Source organism: Pogona vitticeps, chromosome 2 (assembly GCF_051106095.1).
Source record: "Pogona vitticeps strain Pit_001003342236 chromosome 2, PviZW2.1, whole genome shotgun sequence".
Taxonomy (NCBI): Eukaryota; Metazoa; Chordata; class Lepidosauria; order Squamata; family Agamidae; genus Pogona; species Pogona vitticeps.
The window spans coordinates 102,041,246-102,059,167 of record NC_135784.1 but is presented as its reverse complement, the minus strand read 5'-3'; positions in this window follow the sequence as shown (position 1 = coordinate 102,059,167).

The window sequence follows — 17,922 nt, the reverse complement described above, 5'->3', positions numbered from 1 at the left end:
CCACTGGAGAAATCAATAAAAGCCATATGAAACTCAAACCTCAGGAATCTGAAGAGAACCCCATTCTGAGATAACTCCAGAAACTTAACCTGCTCTGTAAGTAGGAGTTACTTCTAATTAACCTCTTCAAGATTATTGTTCATAGCATCTACAGCTCCCATTTCCCACACCTGTTTCCAAAGACATAGGACACACTTTTAAACCATAAACACTTCCGTTTCTTTTCCCCTCTCCTCTCTCCGTCGCTCAGCGGGTCAGGCCCAAAATCAATAGGTGACCATTCTTACTTCTTTTCCTTTGTATGTCTTACACCTCACAAACAATTTTTGCTTAATAAACAAAAGCAACCCATGTGATTCAAACCTTCTTGTGCAAAACAGTGTGGCATCTACCCAAATGTTCTTGGACTACAGCTCCTAGAAACCCTGGCTAGCACAGCTAACGTTGAAGGCTTCCAGGTATTTTAGTCCAAGAACATCTGGGGACCCAAGGCTGGGAAGCACTGGCACAAAACTACAAAGGAATCCAGCATCCATTTGTCATGCCTCTTCCTTTCAAATCAGTCTTCTGTCGATCAAGCAGACTCAATTAAAGCTGTAAAATCATTACTGGATGTCTATGGCCAACTCCTATTGATAAAATCAATTGCCTGGCAGGCATTGCGCTCAGTGACATTTGGAGAGAGGTAGCAGTTGATAGCGAAAGACTGAAAGCATCTGCATCAAACGCACATCCTTTCCTTCCAGTTTACAATCAAGGAAAAGATTTGTCAGAGCATTTGTGAATCCTGAAGAAACAACAAAGAGTGTCACCTTAAAATGGAAGGAACCCAGCAAGGTCTAGGCCTCAGTCACGTGGAGAACTGGGTTACTTTGAGATCATGTAGTAGTCTATGGAGTAGAGTTGGTAGAAACAAAGCAAATCCAAGAAAAGGGGGCTTTTACAGTGACACACTCGTTTGCAAGTAGGAAGAAGAACAGGCAACTTCACACCGATGTCAGTGTATTCTGTGCCCCTCAACACATACTGTGGGAAGGCCTGGTGCCAGCTGTTCCAAATGCTCCAAAAAATATTTATTGATATATTTGATAATAGTACTGTGGTGCTTCCAGCATGGATAGAGAAAGAAGGCTGCAAATTTAGCCCACTAAATTTCCCACTACAGTTGATTCAGCTGACAATATTTGTCTACCACCACTTCTACCTATTTTCAGAATGTGGATGGAAAAACTACTGGGCATACTTGATTTAAGCAATGATGTCCACATTCAAACACCATACACAGTACACACACTCCTGCACTCATTTGCTTGAGGTTTGGCAGGCATAATCCCCTCATTCGTTCGTTTAGTCGTTTAGTTGTGTCCGACTCTTCGTGACCCCATGGACCAGAGCACGCCAGGCCCTCCTGTCTTCCACTGCCTCCCGGAGTTGGGTCAGATTCATGTTGGTTGCTTCGATGACACTGTCCAACCATCTCATCCTCTGTCGTCCCCTTCTCCTCTTGCCTTCACACTTTCCCAACATTAAGGTCTTTTCCAGGGAGTCCTCTCTTCTCATGAGATGGCCAAAGTATTGGAGCCTCAGCTTCAGGATCTGTCCTTCCAGTAAGCACTCAGGGTTGATTTCCTTTAGAATTGATAGGTTTGTTCTCCTTGCTGTCCAGGGGACTCTCAAGAGCCTCCTCCAGCACCACAATCCCCTCATTAGCAACTACTATTCTTGAAAATGCCACCCATTTCTAACAAACAGAAGAAAAAAATAATATAGCCATTTTTTATTTTTTATTTTTTATTATAACCCAATAGCAATACATGCAACACTGCAGCTTCAGAATGAAGAACTCAGTCTGCATTTCAAGACTTTCCCACTACTTTCCCCGGCTAGTAATAGGATATAAAAATCTCAGTAACAAGTGGATTACTGATCTTAACTTTTTCAAATCAATGAAAGGCGCTCTTCTCCAATAAGCCTCAATAAAATAAACTAGTAGTTCTCACAAAAATAATTCCAAATATTGGAGAAAAGATACTGGAGTGTCAATGTTCAGCACCTTCCAACTTGCTGTAGCTCTGGAAATATTCATGAATCGGGCTGAAATGTCTGATGTTCATAAACCTTGTCAAATAGATAATAGACACCTGGTTTTAGGTTATTAGTTGAACAGATGTCAACTGTCATTTTTATAATAGAATTCTAAAGTTATACTGGCAGAACATTGTTTTTGTGGATGACTCACCTTAACTAAAGAAACACTCCCATGCCTCTTTAATAAAGGAAATTTTGACAGATACACTAAGATATACTATGGTGAGTCATAGGATGATGCAATAAGCTATGCAATAAAAAAGAAGTAGTTATAATCTGTGAAGATTCTCAGTCATCCAGCTGAGGTTATCTGGAAGCTGAGTCAAGCCACTGGCAATGGTGCGGCTAAAAAATATTGTAAATAAATAAATAAATAAATGGTAAGTGGAATTCTTTCTTATTGGGTTTAAATGTTTCACTACTCAACCAAGTAGTTGGAAGAGTAGCAAAATGTTTCAACTTAGTAAGAAAGAAGTCCAGTTGCCATGACTCATCTTCCAGATACAGTAGGTACAGTGGGGTCTTGACTTGAGAACTTAATCCGTATTGGAAGGCGGTTCTCAAGTCAAAAAGTTCTCAGGTCAAATCTGCATTTCCCATAGGAATGCATTGAAAACCATTTGATCCGTATCTGCTCTTTTCCGTCCATAGAAACTAATGGGAAGCTACTATTCCGCCTTCAACCACTAGAGGGGGATAGTTTGTTTCTTTTTTTCTTAGGTCAGGAAAGGTTCAGGGAAGGCAGGGAAAATACCGTCCAGGCAGTACCAGGCAGTCTGAAGACTGTCTCCCAATCCACTCTCTAAACGCTGGGAGGAGTGAGGAAGCAGACAGGCACCCTTTTCACTGGCCAACAGTTAACTGAAAGTTCAAATTTTGCACTTTCTCTGCCTCCCACGTGGTTTTTTTCAGTTCATAACTCAAATCTAAGTACGTAAGTCGAGTCAATATTTTCCTATGAGAGCGGTTCGTAAGTCACAATGTTCGTAACTCGGGCCGTTCGTAAGTCAAGACCCCAATGTATAATGTTCCCCAAATTTTCCTCTAAAATCCGGACATCACCCTCCTCGGGCACCTCCTAGAATCAGTGAACTAAATGCTCTGCTTAGCACATCACTGTCTCTCTCAATCCCTGCCTTCACCATCTAATAATGACATGGTAGGTGTCAGGGCTTGGCAATGTGCAGTAGGCAGAGGTGGTTCCAAAGCTGTAAACAAAGAACCATAAGGCAAAGATAATACTCACAGCTAGAGATACGAGTGCTGGCCACAACATTCAGTTTCAATCTGAATTTGATGCTTCAGAAAAAGACCTTATTAAGCTCAGATCAATTTGGAAGATGTCCAGTTTGACTTGGGCCATGAAATCCAGAAATCTGAAGGGAGATGTCTTCCCTTGATTGTCAAGGGCATTCAGATAACTGTTATATGGTATTCCTGTCATTGTTTCTGCATGTCAGAATTAGATGAAATCTGTAGGTACAGCAGCTCATTGGAAGGGATATAAGCTAAGCTTACCTCCCCGCCACACATACATATACTTCAGTTCCTTGTGAGCCATTGTTTTGAAAATGGCACATGCCGCTGAAGTGACTCTTAAGTACAAACCACAAGGGTGGTCCAGACATTTTAGAGGGAGTGACTGACTTTCCCTCTCCTCCCTCCAGATTTTTTAGCAATTGGTATAAAAACAGCACAGGTCATAGGGGATCCCCCCCCCCGCAAAACACATGCAGATTTTAAGAAAAATAAGTATAAGGGTTAGGAAGTATCAGGCTTAATAAAGCTTAAACCTTTTTGAACTGAGGTGGTGTTAGAAAAAATGCTTCTGTGTCATCTATACTGTCCCCAAAAAAACTAATTGCCAGAGTCCATGCAAGGACAAAATACTTACTTGAGCCAGGAGTTATACAATGGTCTGCCCTACTTTACTTAAGTCAGAAGCCATGTAAAGGCAGCATGGAAACTGATCTAGCCCTACCTAGGTGACCAGTAACCAGGGGCTAGGCAAGCTGAAGAAGAAGCAGGCGAGGGCTACAAACGAGGCAAGTGAGCCTCTTTGCACAAGGAGGGAAAGGAGTTCAACATTAACATCAGTGTTGAAAACAAGTTCTTAAAAAATGACCTCTTTGGCCAAAATCAAGTATAGCACATTTGTTACAGTGAGCCAACTCTGGGCAAAGGATTAAAATAATTAACACACCAGTTGTACTCCCCATGGACCACACCTTTCCTTCATTCCACCCAGTCATCATCGTCGTTTAGTCGTTTCGTCGTGTTTGACTCTTTGTGACCCCATGAACCAGAGCACGCCAGGCCCTCCTATCTTCCACTGCCTCCCGGAGTTGGGTCAAATTCATCTTGGTTGCTTCAATGACACTGTCCAAAGATCTCGTCCTCTATCGTCCCATTCTCCTCTTGCCTTCACACTTTCTCAACATCAAGGTCTTTTCCAGGGAATCTTCTCTTCTCATGAGGTGGCCAAAGTATTGGAGCCTCAGCTTCAGGATCTGTCCTTCCAATGAGCACTCGGGGTTGATTTCCTTTAGAATTGATAGGTTAGTTCTCCTTGCAGTCCAGGGGACTCTCAAGACCCTCCTCCAGCACCACAATTCAAAGGCATCAATTCTTTGGCGGTCAGCTTTCTTTATGGTCCAGCTCTCACTTCCATACATCACTACGGGGAAAACCATAGCTTTGACTATACGGACTTTTGTTGGCAAGGTGATGTCTCTGCTTTTTAAGATGCTTTCAAGGTTTGTCATTGCTTTCTTCCCAAGAAGCAGGTGTCTTTTAATTTCGTAGCTGCTGTCACCATCTGCAGTGATCATGGAGCCTATTTCCCAGGAGGTGATGGGACCAGTGGCCATGATCTTTTTTTTTTTTTTTTTTTTTGATGTTGAGCTTCATACTGTTTTTTGCACTCCCCTCTTTCACTCTCATTACAAGGTTCCTTAATTCCTCCTCACTTTCTGCCATCAGAGTGGTATCAACTGCATATCGGAGGTTGTTGATATTTCTTCCGGCAATCTTAATTCCGGCTTGGGATTCCACCCAATACATACTGCTTTTCATGGACTCTCCTCCCAATAGGATTGTGGCTAGTCAAAACTGACAAGGGAGATGAAATAACCCACAAGTGTAAAAATAAATCACCCTGATAGCTCTGAACAATAAATGGAGATTTGCATGCAACCAAACCTCAGATGTTTTAACTGGATAGGAAGATACCTGAAGCATGGCAATGACCTGAATACAGATACAAGAAGGGAATGGAGAAAAGAAGACCATTGGGAAAGAGTACTGTGGATGTGGCCAGTTTAAAGGAGATGCAATGACCTGTTAAAAATTCTCAAATGTTCCTCACACTCCGCAGAATCTCCACAGCATGGGTCCTCCATGAATTCTCAGTGGAACCAACTGAACGATCTGCCGACTGAAACCAACCAACGATCTACCACAACTCCCATTTGCTCCACCCCAGGACTTGAAGGGCTTTCAGACCAGGCCGCTGTGGTGCACTCACCGTGCCTCTTGTTATGAAGAGCACAGACATTTCCCACTCAATCTGCCATGCTTTGCCATTTTTCAAACCTTCTAAAATTCATTATGGATGGAAAAGGTGGATTAGCTGCACATGGGTTTTGATTGGTGGGATGCAGAGTCCTTTGATATCTTTATGTGACAGCCCTAGATGCAACTTGGCCTTCTGTACTTCTTCTGCTCGCCAAAGCCTCCAAAGAGCAGTGCTGTGATCTTTACATCTTTTGGGGCTACCACTTTTGTCATGCCAGGACTCCTAGTATTACTCTGGCTGTTCTTTAAACAGGCTTCCTTGCAGCATCGGTACACAAACAAACACACACCACCACAACAACAACAAACACACAGAAGCTCCACACAGCTTCTCTCCATCCTTGTTCTGGCCAGTCATAGCTCTTAACTGCACCAACAAAATGAGCAACACTGCCATGCATTCCTCTCCACAGAAAACAGGTCTTTAAAGTCTGCCGGGGGAAGTAGATGTGTACTTGTCTCGTCTCTCAGGGGTACTCTGCATGCCGTGCCCAGTCAGGCATGAGGCCAGGTATGTTGATAGGACGTGCTCTGGTGTTTCATCAGTTAGCCAAAATTAGCCACAGCAAGCTGTGCATATTATACACAAATATCAGTAGAATTCTAACCAGTGCTCTGTTGTTGCTTTTGGTTGTTTTACAACAATGTGTTTTGTTATAAAATATATTACCATGAAACAGTAACATTTATTGTTTTAACATACAACTCTGGGTCCAAAACTCATATGCAGATTTAAAAAAATAACAAAAAACTGTCCAAACCCTCCTTCTCTTCCTGAGCTGTTCTTCTGCAAATGAAAGAACTGCTGTAAAGGGAAAGGAGGACCCTGATCCAGTCCACTTCTGCCAGTTTCTCCAGTGGCATTTCCTGTGCTGGTCAAGACTGTCTCCCTTTCCTTCAGAACAGGATGGCCAGAATCCTATTGCATGGGAAGAGGGAATCAAAACAATTATGGTCCCCTTTCAGAAACAAACAAACCCTATGAATGGAATTATTTTCACAGAGACTTGAAATCAAAGACGTGAATCAAAGCTCATGGAAGATTCTCAAGTTCTAGAAAAGAGATGCTTAAGCACAAGGATGTTTTCAGTGTAAATGTGAGTGAGTGGAACATGAAACTGGAAACAAATGCAGGATGTCCTTCAGAGGGAAGGGAACACATTTTGGTAGCCTTCAAATCACAGAGTCACTTAGTGAAAACATACCCTGAAGCATGTTCATTCATGACAGGTCACAGCATGAGTCAAGGGGTTAGTTTTGACCTCCAAAGCCATAAACAACTTAAAGCCACATCTCTTAGAAGCAGCCTCCTCCCATCATAATTTTTCAGACATCTAATAGTTTCCATTTAGCAGTGCCTGTCGTGTACTGACCACAGTTTGGCTTAAAAAGTTCATGACAGCTGTTCTGTTGTTTCAGAATGTCTCCTTCCTGGTGCCCATCAAGGTTCTGGACTCCTTCCAGAACTGATCTGAAATCTTACCACCCACCTCCACAACACAATTCAAGGCTTGAGGGGATAAGAATTACCTCTTTTTTTAGACTACAGCTCCCAGCATCCACTAGTCAGTATGGCCACTGAGCATGTTAGCTAGGGGGTTCTGAGGGTTTTCATGCCAATAATAATAATAATTTTCCCAAGCTCTGTTTTACATGTGTTTTGCTTATAGATCTGAGGACTGCCATCATTGTCTCATCTTGAAAAGAGTCCTGTACTTGTCACAGCTATATAAGAAGAAAGGAAAAGGAAAAGCTGGCCTGATTTTGTTGAGGGAAAGGATAGCCACCCTATTCTTGGATATAAAACTAGTGGATGTTTTAAGCAGTCCAGAGAAAGGCAAAAAAAAAAAAAAACATATGCCAAAATTATACCTGCCTTGGTCAAATTTCTGATAGCTGAGTGAGGCCCTCCATTGCCTCTGAATTATAACCAATTAACTCTTATGTCCCAAGAATTTGCATTTAAAATATGCAAACAGTAAAATTATCTGATCTCTAGTACCAGAGCCAAGAGCTATGTAGTTAAAGTTCTCTGACCTTTTTCCCATTCCTCCAAGCTCACCTGCATGTGTTGCACAGTATCTCAGTTGTCACTTTCAGCTTGTGGTCCAAACAGGAGGGAGACCTTGTGGTTCCCTACTTGGACCACAGCTTGCCTCTGCTTATTGTAATGCAAAGTATTTTGGAGTTCCTTAGTTCTAACGGGACAATTAAGACCCATTAGCTTTACAACAGACCTCTTGGTGGTGAAGGAGATGAAATCATGTTTTTTTTTAATAGGGATCAACTCAGATGACTACAGTTTCGGACTCTTCTTTAGGGTATAGCTAGAGGAACTTTTAGGATGACCACCTGCACTTTGCTAGTGGCATATGGTATAAATCAGCACATGCCAAACAAGTGGAGCTAACTTTTAATGAATCATGCAGGATTATCACTGGCTGCCTGAAACCCACCTCCACTGGGGGGGGGGGAATCTATTATTTGGCTGGCATTGCTCCTCCAAAGGTACATCAAGAGGTTCTAGCAAAGAATAATGAAATAAGGTAATACACCACCAAATTCATCCACGTCATGGACACTAACCCACTAGACAATGGCTAAAATCGAGGACAGGTTTTCTGCACATATCTCAAGCTCTATGTGTTAAACAAGAAGAGGCTAGCCTAAACCTATGGAAAACAAAAACAACACACCTTGCTGAATAGATGAATGCTGAGGAGTATCTCCCACCAGGACAAGAGTCTAACTGGACCATGTGGAAATCACTTAATAGACTTAAGTGAAGTAGAAAAATCAAGGAATAAAAAAAATTAAATGGGTATACTTGGGTACAGGTCAAATTTTCTGTGACTGTGGAGAAATTCAATCAATGTAGCACTTATGTGCATGCAATTTGTGCCCCACCAAATGTACAGAAGATCAGGTAAATGGCCAAGATAAGGCTATTGAAGTAGCCCGGTTCTGGTCAAAAGCAGCCTAATTATCTTGACATTTAAATTTGTTTTTAAGTTTACCTTTATTTCATTTATATCTCTAATTTATATGGTGCAACACACTGATATGAATAAAAGAAAGAAAGATCTGCACCTTAACATCTGTCACTATATGAGTGTTTCATTCAGAAGAACACCTCCAATTTCTTACATGTAATTTCTTGTACAGTGTACATCTCTTGTAAGGGGAGGCAATCGTGTTGCATTCTGCTTTATAAGTGACCGAATGACTCCATCAAGAAGGAAAAGTGACCAGAGCAATAAACAGAAGCAGGAAGGAATGTTCCCTCTCTATGGGTTCTATGAATTGTCTTTAAATGATTAATTAATTTGTGGCTTGCTTGCAGACTGCTATCAAGTCTCATCTGCCAGATTCTCAGGACTCCAAGAGGCAGACTGGTGAGGTTGGCCCGATGTAAGCAACAGTGCTTCCCTTTTTGACAAACACATCATACCCCAATGTGAAAAATGTATGAAGTTTGCCTTCAAGTCAATAAGTATATTAGCCCTGTTGTCTCCTTAAACCCTCTCCTGTTCACCCTAAGTGCCCAGGAATCCTTTTCAGGTGAGTGAATAAAATGGTGGAGGGGAAATGGTGCTGTCATCCTCCTGTGAACCCAGGGTACAATCCAAGGTGATTGCTAGAGAGTGGGACGCCCATCTTGTAAACCTGCTACAGAAATATAACGTGTCCCAACATTGCCAGATCCTAGCAAGCTAGTTTTTTTTTAAAAAAAGTGGGGGAATCAGGCTAATAACCATTACAGCCTTGTCCAGAGAGTGGGAAATGTGCCTTTCAGACTACAGCTCCCAGAAATATCCAGTCAGCATGGCAGCTCGGCATGTTTTCTATGGGATGCTAGAATCCACCATTCACAAAAGTCATTTTACCATATTCTGAACTTCTTAATTATTAGGCTATTTCAGTAGGGAAAGTGCTGTTCCCTCAGCCCTTTCTCCCCAACAATCTACCAGCAGAGGGAAAGCATCAAAAATAAACATCATGAGGGAAAGAATGCACATCATGAGGCTTCTCCTCGGTTTTTCACAGGAAGTGAATGCTCCACACTCTCTAGCAATATGAAGAATGCCGTTCGGAAAGTCTCCCAGTGTTTCTGAACCCCACGCACCATCCAAAGTCTGGTCCCATTGCTATTTCCTCTGCAGGCTGTAATTTACTAAACCCATCTGCTGCTTTTTGGAAATGTTGCATTTCAAGGGGCTGATATATAACAGAAGGTCAAAGAGTGAGGCAGGCTCTTTCATTTTAAAGGGACTTGAAAGAAAAGAAGGAGGAAACTTGTATTTAGGAATAGACATGATTAACTAGGGGAAATCATATGAGGGCATTCCAATAAATGGAATGGAATAGCTTTTACCTCCAATTAAGCTGATTGTGGTTCAAGGAAAAATATTTATACACAAATATAAAAAGTAAAGGAATGCCTAGCTTCCCAAAGATAAAAGGATTTTGACACATAATTTATGTTTCATTTTCTTCAATCCTTAAAAATACCTCCATAAGGGAAAGGCTGATTAGTCAAGGTATACTTTGTCACTGAGCCTTACTTTATTTTTCCTCAATGTTTATACCAAAACTGTGATTGATTAGCTGTTAATATCTCTTTTGCTACTGATTATCTACCATTGTTTACTTTCCAATAGGAATTTAGTTCCTCTGACTTTATATTTCATTTGTAGGTTAAGCTGCAATTTTGGGAGACTAACTATTTCCACTTAAGTCTCAGGGGACCTGATAGTCTGCATAGACCTGAATTTGCTTTGGATTTGATAGTTTGAGGAGGAGGAGAGCAGTTTTTGTTTCTATGAGGACAATCGGTGTTGTCTTTCTTACTCAGCTCGGGTAGACAGCAAAAGCTCTGTTGAATTTAAAACATAGCCTTAACTAGTTAAAAGAAGAGCAGCAATGAAAGCTACGATCTTTCCAGAGATTGGAAGAGCTACTGTTGGATGACAACAACCAGAATCCACCGACAGTTTTAAGGCTGTGCTGACTGAGGGATTCTGGACATTATAGTCCAGAAAGGAAAATGTCCAAGCTCTTCTGTTGCTTTTATCCCACCCAGGAATACATTGACAATTCTACACAAATCCATAAAACAGAATTTAAAACTGGCCATCAGAGAAGTTCTGAGGTATAACTCACTATGCCGGTTAATTTGCCCAGGGCTTCACACCTTTTGCCAGATTGCCAAGGGATCTGTTGCCTCAGTATCAATTGTACATTTCTGGTTCTGCAAGGACAGTTTAGCATTTGGTCCACGAAAGAAAGTGGGTGACGTTAGAGGTGGAAGGTTGATGTGAGTATTCCTTGGGCACCATTCCATCTGTCCAGTGCCTGGCCAGGGCAGTTCCTGAGCCTCCATTTGTCTCCTCTCATAACCATATTTACCTCCATCCCGAGAGTTATTCTTGATTCCTGTCACAGATGTAGCCATAACCAAGAATTCTGGGAATCATTATAAACAGTTTAAACTCCTGCTGTTCATGGCAGGATGTTTCCCAGGCCACCAGTAATACCACTGTTATTTTACCATTTCTGATAGTAACTTTTGAAGGGAGCCTCATACACCCCCAAGGGCAGTAAATTATTAACAACTTATTTTGTTACTATTATTGTATTTTTATTACCAGGGATCAAGGGATGTGTTTTTCTGGATGGTAGTCAGTCAGTCAGTCAGTCAGTCAGTCAGTCAGTCAGTCAGTTACATTTGCATGTCACCCATCTAGGTGGGGAGAAACCACTACCCTGGGGGGGCGGGGGGCATTGTCCCGTGTACCAAAAGAGCATGGCTGGCTTGACAGCAATGTGAATGTTGTTATATGTTTCTCCTGTTGTTCCTATGTGGACAGAGAGTGTTCCTATGTGCTCTGCCTTGGGCAGCAAAATGTCTTGACTCTGCGCAGGTGAAATTTGCCCACCATAGCTAACTTTGAATATTATTGCTGATAAGTCAGTGGTAACCTTGCTGCTATGGGTCAAAGGTGCTGCCGTGTCCCATGTTACTTCATGTGACGATGTGGAAAATAACCACTGAACTAGATGCCATTACTAATATATATTTGGCCTTTTCCTGGACCTGCAAAACAAACTGGGAGGTCAACTTCAGCTACAGTTGCTTGGTCAGATAGAATTCACCTGCATCACAAAACAAGCCTACCAAAATGTTCACATCATTGTACTAGGGCAACAATGTAAATTGCACAGCAGGAAGGGAAAACCCAGTGATGACACGTTTATTTAATAGGGCAACTGCAACTCTCCTTCCCACTTCAGAATAAGAGGAACTGGCAAGCACCTCCCATTTTTAGCACTTGCCAGACACAGATGTCTGTACATGTACAACACTTTTTGAAACACCATACTATCAAAACAATTAGATTTCAAAGCTTGCCTGCCTGCCCGTCTGCCTTCCTTCCAGGTGCTTCTAAACAACTGCCTTCATGAACTAGTATCTCATGGTTATATGTAGCTTTTCCAGCTTCTTTCATTCAATTATTTTAGAATCCATAAGAACTGCAAGCCATTATTGCTGAGCTTATTCTCCATGAATAGGTCTAATCCTTTTTTTTTCAAACTACGTATTTAAATGAGTGACTGCTGCTATATACATCAGGATAGCAAATTCCATACATGTATGGATTTTTCATTATGAAAAAAACTCGATGCATCTTTGTTGATGTGACATAAATATCACCAAAAAAAGTCTGAAAAACTATAGGAAGAGTTTGGATCACCACAAAAACCATATGAATGGCTGAAATTTGTTTCGTACAATAACAGTAGAAAACTATGCATGTTCACTCAGAAGAAAGTCCCACTGAGTTCAATGGGGCTTATTTACAGAAGCATAGAGATTGCAATCTAACACCACAGTAGGGCAAAACAAAACATGGAAAGCTACTTTGAACAAGAATGAATATAATGATGTGCTGAAGCTGTCCATGGCTGAGCAACAGTAAGATGATGCTCTGGGGAAAACTAGACAGAATATATGTCATCCACCTAACTCAGACAATGTGGTGAAGATATTTAGTGCCAGGTTGGTTGTTTGGGACTTTTTCCATGCAAATAATGCAAATCAGCCAGTGACGTTCCATGCAGATAGGATCAGACGAATGTGCCAAGCTCCCTGTTTTACTTTGATGTGGTTCCAATAAGATATCCAGGAGTCACTTTTCTGTTTTCTTAAAGTGTAACTTTTTTTTTCTTTCAGACTGTGTGTCTAAGACATTAATCATATCCCAGATTTGACTTCTGTATCTAAAGGAATTTTTCTTGTAACATGATTTTTAAAAACAACAACAAAAAAGCCCCATTGTCATGCTCTCCCAGAGTTGGATCTAAATTTGGATCATAGGATAATCCACAAAACCGCTCCCATTCAGAACTGCCCTGCTGGAATCAGCATGTCTTTATAAAATACCACAACAACCATTGAGTGATTTCAATGCCATAGATAAACCAGTTTACTAAAAAAAAAAAACTAAAAAAAAACCAAGCTCATCATTGCTACTCAAACCCATGACCCCGTTCAGAGTTGAATTCTGCTGCTAGAACTGCAGCATTACAACTTCACAGAATGTCACACTTCTTCTGCCTCACAGTATCTAGGGGGTCACAGTGTTCCCATTTTAACTTAAAACACACAAACACACACACACACAGAGGAGTGCCTCATGTGACAACTCCCGTGTAATCAACAGAGGTAGCCTTCAAGCACAGTGTTGCATATATTCAAATGAGCAAGGACCAAGCGTTCCATACTCATAAATCTTTACTGTTCTTCCTTCTACATTTCCAAGATTGCCACATGCTATATTTCTTAATAAGCATGTTCGATGCAGAAATAGACATGAATTTGACAGACAGTGCCATCCTATGCCCTTTCACTCAGAAGTCAGGCTAACTGTATTATGCCTAAAGCTGAAGTAAAGTGCACATTTTCCTAGAAGTAAGCCCTCCCCTGAATTCAGTGGAACCTACTCCCAGGTAAACAAAATTAGGGTAAGTTGCAGAATTGCCCAAAGTGTGTGGTCATCTTGTCCACTGACTATGAACTGGATCACAGATCCATTCTCCCCCATGTCTTTTCCTACTTAAGATGTACACTTTTTTTGCAGGCCAGAATCCTTTTGGGTAAGCCAGCAGTCATACAGCAGATTTATTTATTTATATATTTATTGGATTTATACCCTGGCTATCTGGTCAAACAATCACTATAGATGTGTGCAGACTTCCCAGCCGCCCATCACACACTCAGTCATGTCTATGTTGTGCATTGTTCATGCGCCCAGGCTTGTGATGGATCACCAAAAAATGGATAAGCCATTTGTGTGGTCACCCTTAGTTTCAAACAATTAATTGCCTTTACAAAGTGACCTGCAGTAAGAGTTTGACCCGTCTCTTCCTCTTTTTAGTCCTCCCCAAACCACTCTCTCAGTTTCCAACCAGTTTGGTCTTGTCTTGTAATATTTTTTCAGTACCTTTCTGTTCACCAGGGCTCCCAAGGTAATTAGGACACAACAACTTAGAATAATTAAGAACAGATTTAAAACACTCACATTAAAAATGTTCAAAAACACATTTAATTTCCCCCCCCCAAAAAAACTGATTTCTTTTAAAAACAGATCCAAAAGATCCTTCAGAGGCCAGCTTTAGGAAAACAGGTACTTGAGGCTCTTTAGAACAACCTATGTTTTGTGTACCTACATAGGTTGTTTTGCCCCTCAAATATGGGACAATTATGCCAGTTGCCCAAAGGTAGAGTGACCTTGCTTTAGTTCTACAAAAATTCCCAGACAGCTTCCAGAATTTAGGAACTTTGCCTAAGTTCACCAGGCACAGACTGTACTAAACAGTTTGGAAACTGAAGCATTTTAGATGCTTGTTTTAATTTTCCTCTTTCCTTGTCCATAGATGTCTTTTGCTGTATCTTGAGTCAGGACATGAACATTTTATAACTCAAGATCTACTGGGTGCTCAAGGGTGGCATGGGGGAGGGCCTCCAAATAATAGTGGGCACTCCATTCTAGGAGCCCAATTTGAAAATTACAGCTTCCATGTGCCATGCAGGATGCGATATGCTCTCAACATGCTACAAAATTCTTATAAGGCACAATTGCATGAATATATTAGAAACGGATGGTTCCATCTTCTTTCTTGTTTGTTTCAGTTCGAACATAAGTTAGTTTTCTCTCTATTACTTGGGGTCTTCAGCCTATTAGATATGTGTCCACTAGTAATCAGGATAAAATATTTGCTCTGTTGGAAGATTATGTGATATTTGTATTCTAAGCCTCACCACAGTGGGTTTCTTTAAATAGAAGCTATACTTTACTCCTAAATTGCTTAAGGCAAAGGAAGCAGAGATGATGTTTATGAATGTTTAAATGCAAATGGAACTGAGAGCGAATGCTATGCTAGCTAACATCAAAGGCTCACCAAAGACTCTGCATTAATGAGCCTCTTTGTTTCCTGGATCACAGATTACAACAGGTTTCCAACTCATTGCCAAGGTTTTATCTCCATTTGGGAGGGCTGTAAATCTCAGACGGCTCTCTCTCTCTTTTTTTTCAGATGCAAACCAAGAGAATCATCCGAAAACGAGGGGGAGGAAGAAAAAGTAAAAAATAGGAAATATGTTTGATTCTCCTCTCCCCTCCTCTTCACACACACACACACACACACACACACACACACACACACAGAGAGAGAGAGAGAGAGAGAGAGAGAGAGAGAGAGAGAGAGTGACCGTTGAGAATGATCCTGAGTAAAACAGCAAGGACGTTTGCACATGTGAAAGGGGATCGTCCTGTTGAATGGAGGAACGGGCTCCCGTTTCGAATTCTTACAGTGCTTCTGGGCTGGCCTTGTGAACGGAGGCGATCCTCCGCCCCAGAAGCCCAGAGGAAACGCTAACGTCGCTTTTCCTGGGTGATCAAAAGGGCGCCAATGGCTGAGGTGTAAGGGAGAACGCTGGTCTTCACCCTGATCTCTCTTCCCTAAAGCAACTTAAAACAGAATAAATAGATATCGTGTTCACTGCAAGAACACATGACTCCCTCGAAAATATTTACTTTTTAAAAAGCGTTTCAAAATATCGGTCTTTTACACAGCTGCCAACAAATAAACCGGTTTCCCTCTTCCCACCCCCTCCATCATATAGCACGATCTTTTGACGGAGTGAAAACGCTAGAGATTATCCAGGTGAGCAAAGGGAGATATACCGGCTGAGGGTTCAGAAGACACGCCGCCCCCCGGAGTCATTCCGCTCTAAGTATGAGGCGCGTCCAATGTGGGTATTTGTGCAAGTAGGTGTGTGGCGGAAGCAAGACTTCGGCCTAGGATCGTTTCTCGAAATTCCGCCCGGTCCCCAGTCCCCCGATCGTCCGATCCCACCCAGAAGTGATCAAAGAGAAGCCGGGACCTTGAGCAGTCTGAAATGTTGTGCGTGCGGTCTAGCACCCTTCACCCCCACCCCTATTTCTCAAAGATTCCCCTCAGTCGGTATTAAAGATTCTGGAAACGGGCCGAAAAGCTAGTAGACGTGGGCTCTTCGTATTCGTACCTTCAGGAATACGAATAGGAATCGCCCATGCCAACTTGAGAGCTATCGGATCTCCAGCCGTCGTGCAGACAAGCACAAGTCTTAAGCAGTCTTTCCTCCCCGCCACCCAGCCAGTATTTTGCCACTTTTTGGCTGGCGAGGAGACCTCGAGATCTCAACAGCTCGCCCACAGGCCGACACCCGTTCGGAGGGACGGATAAAGGGGTCCCCCTCCTACAGATTCTCTCTGCAAAGAGGTTAATGCGGGCAAGTGAGGGGCTGATCATTTCTCTCAACTCCAAGGTTGGGGATCCAGACTCAGAAAGGATCGGGGCGGCACTTGTGAACTGAAGCTAAGGCTTCTAAACAGCAAAGTGAGAAGCCGTTAGAAGGGCTTAGAAGAAATCTGCCCGTGCTTTTTAAATTCATTTTCTTGGGGGGGGGGGGGGGGCAGGCAAGACGGACAGGCTGGCAGATGCTTTCCCACGAGCAGCCTCTGAAGCCGGGCTTGTTGGGCCCAGATTCAGTGGGTCATCTTGCTATCGGGAACCAAAAAAAGGCCAGGTGAGGTGGGGGGGAAGAGTCCAACAAAGCCTGCACTTGCATGTAGTCCGAGGTTGTTACTCCGGAGTAAGTCACCTACCTCTCCTCCCGCCCCCGCACTCCTAAATTCAGAGAGGAAGAACACGTGCGTCCCGCTACACTGCATGAATCGAAGTTAGTGCTTCATGTTGTTTGAAAAGTTTGCGCTTATATAGCCTGAAAATCCGGGTTTGGCTTTTAAAATTGCGGCTGCTTATTTATGAGGAAAACGTAAAGCAGCAGGACCACACGGAAGGCAGGTAAAGTTCCTGACGCTAAAGCTGTTTCCTCTCGGAGGCTACTTTGGTGCGACTGAAATTTCCGCGACTTCCAAATATTGTTCCGGATTTCTTTCCGCGACCGACGTAGTCCCGGAGAAGGTATGGGAAGGTGCTTCGTGCCAACGGAGCCGTTTTGAACTTACAACGCACACCAGAAACAGGACTCTGATCTAATACCCGTGTTGCTTAGTTTCAAGTGTTCACATCTGATCTGTTGATCGTACAAATAAATTATATATACTTTCAAGTGTTTCGATGACAATTGCCCTCTCCCGTAAGTGGGCTTGCTGGCTTGCTTGCTTGCTTGCTTGTATACCGCCTTTTCTCTGTATATAACGGACTCAAGGCGGTTAAACAGATCCCACGCGACGCGTTCCTAGCCTTGTTTATTCAGAGGTAAATCCTCCGCCATGCTCAGTTTATTCAGGATTGCAGTCCTGAGGCAGGGAAGGTTAGAAAGTGGTGGTGGTGGTGGGGGGGAGTCCAGCTGTTGGGCAGGATGCCCGAAATGAAACGGGGGAAGAAGAAGAAAAGATCGGCGCGGTGCTGTACGAGGTTTAACCGTGATAACCGGAGTGCGGGGTTGCCCGCCCTGCAGCCACCTCGTTTAAAGCTCCCGCTGGTTTATTCCTCAAAAGAAGTTCAAGGGGACTTGACAGCCTCAGCCGTTGTGCGTCTGATTGCAGCCTCTGACTTTTGCCGCCCGCACCAAACTCGTGTGTGGAGCAAGGGGAAAAAAGTGTGTGCGTATGCACGTCTGCCGGTGTGCAGTTATATGCATGTGCACCGAAAGAAAGATCATGGAAGATGTTTTTGTTTGTTTGTTTT